We start from the raw sequence: 6078 nt of genomic DNA, 5'->3' as shown, positions 1-6078 counted from the left end.
TTCGGACCAACACCCGAAGGAGCACTGGCCCGGGGGGGTTAAAATAAGATGACCCTTGAGTCTGCAGAACCCAAGGGAAAAGGGGATAGGTGGTAGCAAATGGTAAAACGAAGGTTGGGCCTTGCTGGAGGAGTTTTATTCAAGGCGAACTGTCAAGGGGGTCCCATAAATCACCCAACCGCGTAAGGAACGCAAAATCAAGGAACATAACACCGGTATGACGGAAACTAGGGCGGCAAGAGTGGAACAAAACACCAGGCATAAGGCCGAGCCTTCCACCCTTTACCAAGTATATAGATGCATTAATTAAATAAGAGATATTGTGATATCCCAACATAAACATAATCCAACATGGAGCAATCTTCATCTTCTCCTGCAACTAGCAACGCTATAAGAGGGGCTGAGCAAAAGCGGTAACATAGCCAAACAATGGTTTGCTAGGAAGGGTGACAAGGTTAGGGGCTGACATGGCAATAAGGGAGGCATGATATAGCAAGAGGTAGGTAGCGCGGCATAGCAATAGAGCGAACAGCTAGCAAGCAAAGATAGAAGTGATTTCGAGGGTATGGTCATCTTGCCTGAAATCCCGCAAAGAAGAAGAACGAGTCCATGAAGAAGACAAGCGGACGTAGTCGAACGAATCCTCACAACTCCGGAACGAAACCGAAGGTAACGGGAGAAGCAAACCGGAAAAAAACAAACACCATAGTAAACAACCACCACATACACATGGCATGATGCACAAACAAGTATGATGCATGTCCGGTTTAATGAGGCATGGCATGGCAAGGTGCAACAAACAACACTACAAATTAAGTGGAGCTCAATATGCAACGAGTTGCATATTGACGAAACACCACATTTAATTATTTAGTTCTCTCTCATTTATGTACCCAACAATATTAAATGTTATTAACCATGGCAAGAGGTGAAGCATATGGAAACTACCTATTTAGGCAATTTAAATGAGGCCGGAACAACAAACAATAATTCCGGAAAATCCTCATGTCATTTAGCAATTTTAATGCGAACATCAATTGTAAACATTTTAAATGTTGTTATCATGATGCGGATGACAATGCAAGTTTAATCAATTTTATAAAACGTGGACAAGAGCAAGTTATGAAGCATTTGTTACCGTGGTGGGACGAAAAGGGTGCCACGACAACGATAACGAAAATGATGCCACGGCAACATATCGGTTCCGGTAGCTCATGGAGATACCGGCGCAAGGAGAATTGTGCAGATGTGTGAAACACGCAAGAGAATGGTGGGGTGCTCCCGGTTACCGGGTTCCCACGGCACGGCGGCATGGAAACAAGGAACGCGCAAGCGACAATTTCGAACACGGTGCAAACATGAGCATCTCATACAACACATGCATTCGGTCCACGGACGTCGTCTCGGGGTTATACCTTCGAAGCGTGCAATCGGGGCGGAACGCGTTCGAAGTGGAAGTAGTTGTTCACGTGTCGTAGGGGTAGTAGTTGTACACGGATCTTGTCGGATCCACGGCGACGGTAGACGTACACGGTTCGTAGATGTTCGGGTCGACGATAGAGGAACTTGGTGGTACATGTAGTCGAACTAGGCGCATCCGAAGGGGTACTTGGTGAATCCGAAGTAGAGGTACACTTGTCGAAGTGGTGCTTGGCAAATTCCACGGGGCGATGCTTGACAGTCCGGGTACGGGTCTCGGCGTCTCATCCTTGCTGATCCAAAACAACGTGAGACAAAAGGCCTCTGGTGGCAGCAGCAAGGCTGGGCGGTGCGCGAGCAGCGACAAGAAGTGGGCACGGGCTCAAAGTGACAACGACGACGAACAGGGGCGCGGCGCCGTGGCGGGGAGGCGGCGTGTCTCCGACGGTTGAGGCCGAATGGAGGGAGGAGGCAGAGGTTGCGGCAGCCGGAGGCGCGCTTGCTGGACGGAGCGGTGGCGGCGGAGCGGAGCAGAGCAGCAGCGGACGAGGGACTTGGCGCACAGAGGAGGGAATCGGGACGAGGGCGCAGCGCGAGGGTGCAGCAGCAACTGCTGCTGCCCGCAGTGAGGTCGAGGCGGGTTGGTGGCGACAAGGAGAAGCAGGAGGAGAGGCGGCATGGGAGGAAGCTCGCGAGGGCCATGGCGAGGAGAGGTGGCCGCGGCCTGGTGCTGCAGAGGGAGGCGCGGCGGCCATGGAGGCAAGGCGGCGCCATGAGAGGGGGCCTGCAGAGGGGAGGAGGCACGGCGGAGAAGGATGGCTCGGGGCGCCGGCAGTGGAGCTTGACGGGCGGCGACGCCATGGGAGCGAGGAGGAGGTCGGCGCTGGAGAAACGGGTGCGGGGCTCCTCCTCTGGCTCGAGGAGGGAGATGAGTGGAGGGGATAAGGGGATCGAGCCGGGCTCTGCTCGATGCGTGCGTGTGTGTGCGGCGGCAGGAGGAGAACGAAGGGGAGAGAGGGGATCGGGCCATGGGGTCGGTTGGGCTAGGGTTAAGAGGGCGCGGCTGGGCCTTGGGCCATGGAGGAGAGGAGGCAGCGGAGAAGGATGGGCCGGCCTGGGAGGCTGGTTGGGCTCTCTCCCTTTCTTCCTTCTTTTCTTTATTTCCTCAACCAGAACTTTAGAGAAAAGAAGGAGGTGCTAGAGGTGGAATATTTCAGAAAAGAAAATATCTCTGAAGTCTTGATAATATACACAATTTGAATAAATTGGTTTGGCAATTTTTAGAGGAAGAAAAATAATTCAAGTTTGAATTGAATTCAAACTTGAGCCATTTTTTAACCCAACCAAAACAACTTTAAAAGAGATGAGATTTGACAAAGAGGTAGTTGGCATGGTTTAAGATTTATAGAAAGTAAGTGAACATTTTACTGGGACAGAAAAATACCACTTGCAATAAATGGGTGAGAATAGAAAGGAAGACGCTTGTGATGGGGTGTTGCACTAGATGATGTTTTAGATGGAAAGGGCAAGATGAAACAGAAAAAAAGATGAGAAGAAGGAGTAGGATTACAAAGTGTCCAACATGTTGAACATTTAGGAAGGGTCTCGATAAGAGGGAAAAGAATTGTTGGCAAAGCTTGGAGGTGAAACTTGAAGTGGAAATAGGCATGGGAATTATTTTGCAAGTGTGTTCCGGTTAATTCCAAACTAATGGAATATTTATAATAGCTCCATAAATATTAGGAGGATATGTTATAAAGAGAAATCACCATGTGAATTCCCTCGATTTAAATGGATCGAAGATCCATGCAATTTATTTAGTTGAGTTTTGATGCAAAGATTAATGACATGATGGCATGATGACATGATGCAATGCAAAAATAAAAGAGCAAGTACCAAAAGAAACACGCGGTGATCACGAAAATAGGAAGTCTTCTGAAGCGACGGTCTCGGGGCGTTACAAAACCCGACCACGGCGGAAGGTACAGAGAGAATGAAAGTCATTCCCTATGCCTCAACCATAGATTCTATAAAGTATGCCATGCTAGGTACCAGACCTATTGTGTACTTTGCCATGAGTTTGGCAAGGGGGTATAATAGTGATCCAGGAGTAGATCACTGAACAGCGGTCAAAATTATCCTTAGAGGACTAAGGAAATATTTCTCGGTTATGGAGGTGATAAAGAGTTCGTCATAAAGAGTTACGTCGATGCAAGCTTTGACACCGATCTGGATGACTCTGAGTCACGATCTAGATACATATCGAAAGTGGGAGCAATTAGCTAGAGTAGCTCCATGCAGAGCATTGTAGACATAGAAATTTGCAAAATACATACAGATCTGAATGTGGCAGACCCGTTGACTAAACTTCTCTCACAAGCAAAACATGATCACACCTTATTACTCTTTGGGTGTTAATCACATGACGATGTGAACTAGATTACTAACTCTAGTAAACCCTTTGGGTATTGGTCACATGGCGATGTGAACTATAGGTGTTATTCACATGGTGATGTGAACTAGATTATTGACTCTAGTGCAAGTGGGAGACTGAAGGAAATATGCCCTAGAGGCAATAATAAAGTTGTTATTTTATATTTCCTTATATCTTGATAAATGTTTATTAATCATGCTAGAATTGTATTAACCGGAAACTTGATACATGTGTGGATACATAGACAAAACACCGTGTCCCTAGTAAGCCTCTACTAGACTAGCTCGTTAATCAAAGATGGTTAAGTTTCCAAACCATAGACATGTGTTGTCATTTGATGAACGGGATCACATCATTACGAGAATGATGTGATGGACAAGACCCATCCGCTAGCTTAGCATTTGATCGTACAGTTTATTGCAACTGCTTTCATGTATGTCAAATACATATTCCTTTGACTACGAGATCATGCAACTCCCAGATACCAGAGGAATGCCTTGTGTGCTGTCAAATGTCACGACGTAACTGGGTGATTATAAAGATGCTCTACAGGTATCTCCGAAGGTGTTTTATTGGGTTGGCATGAATCGAGATTAGGATTTGTCACTCCGAGTATCGGAGAGGTATCTCTGGGCCCTCTCGGTAATACACATCATAAGCTTGCAAGAAAACGACTAAGGAGTTAGTCACGAGGTGATGTATTACGGAATAAATAAAGAGATTTGTCGGTAATGACATTGAACTAGGTATGAAGATACCGACGATCGAATCTCGGGCAAGTAACATACCGATTGACAAAGGGAATTACGTATGTTGTCATAACGGTTCGACCGATAAAGATCTTCATAGAATATCTAGGAGCCAACATGAGCATCCAGGTTCCGCGATTGGTTATTGACCAGAGAGGTGTCTCGGTCATGTCTACATAGTTCTCGAACCCGTAGGGTCCGCACACTTAACGTTCGATGATGATTTAGTATTATATGAGTTATGTGATTTTGTGACCGAATGTTGTTCGGAGTCCCGGATGAGATCACGGACATGACGAGGAGTCTCGAAATGGCCGAGAGGTAAAGATTGATATATAGGACGATGGTATTCGGACACCGAAAGTGTTCTGAAGGGTACCGGGTACTTATTGGGTCACTAGAAAAGAGTTTCGGGCACCCCGGCAAAGATATGGGCCTTATGGGCCAAGTGAGGGAACACACCAGCCCTGGTGTGCCCCTATTGAGGCCAGCTCTATGAGGAGGAGAAGGAAAGAGGGGAGGGCAAGGAAAGTGTGGATTAGGATTCCTACTTCCTTCCCTCTCCCCCACTTTCCTTCCACCTCGGTTATATATGGCAGGAGGGCGCGCGGTTTGGGAGGAACTCCAAGTAGGATTCCTCCTACTTGGGGCGCCCCCCCCCCCTGGCTTCTCCCTCTCCCTCCCACATATATATATGAGGGGGGCACCTAGAACACACAACAACATCAACTGTTTCTTAGCCGTGTGTGGTGCCCCCCTCCACCGTTTACTCCTCCGGTCATATTGTCGTAGTGCTTAGGTGAAGCCCTGCGCGGATTACTTCACCATCACCGTCACCACGCCGTCATGCTGACGAAACTCTCCCTCGACACTTTGTTGTATAAAGAGTTTGAGGGACATCATTGAGCTGAACGTGTGCAGAACTCGGAGGTGTCGTATGTTCGGTGCTTGATCGGTTGAATCGAGAAGACGTTCGACTACATCAACCGCGTTAAGCTAACGCTTCCGCTTTCGGTCTACGAGGGTACGTGGACACACTCTCCCCCTCTCATTGCTATTCATCTCCTAGATAGATCTTGCGTGAGCGTAGGAATTTTTTTGAAATTGCATGCTACGTTCCCTAACAATTATGGACTACCCAGACTTCTGTATTCAATTTTTTTTTACAAGAGCAGTGACCTTGCAGGATACTTTCAAGCCGAAAAGGTTCTCCAGCGGTGTTCCTTAGTGTCGTGCTCTTCAGGTTGTAATCCTTCTGGTTGAATCTTCTTTCAGTTATCTTTGCTCGGTTCATACGGATAGGTCTTGCCATGTAATTCAAGCTCTTCTTTCTCCCCTTTAGGGTTATGTACTCTCACTCTGTATTCTGTCTATGAGCTGATATATATGGCATCGTTGGCGCCTTTTGCTGTATAATTTTTTGTTGCCCACAAGTATCTATAGGTGCACATGACAACATTGAATGAGGTGTCATGG

Source organism: Aegilops tauschii, chromosome 2 (genome assembly GCF_002575655.3).
Source record: "Aegilops tauschii subsp. strangulata cultivar AL8/78 chromosome 2, Aet v6.0, whole genome shotgun sequence".
NCBI lineage: Eukaryota > Viridiplantae > Streptophyta > Magnoliopsida > Poales > Poaceae > Aegilops > Aegilops tauschii.
The sequence above is the reverse complement of the archived record's forward strand: the minus strand, read 5'-3'. Positions refer to the sequence as shown.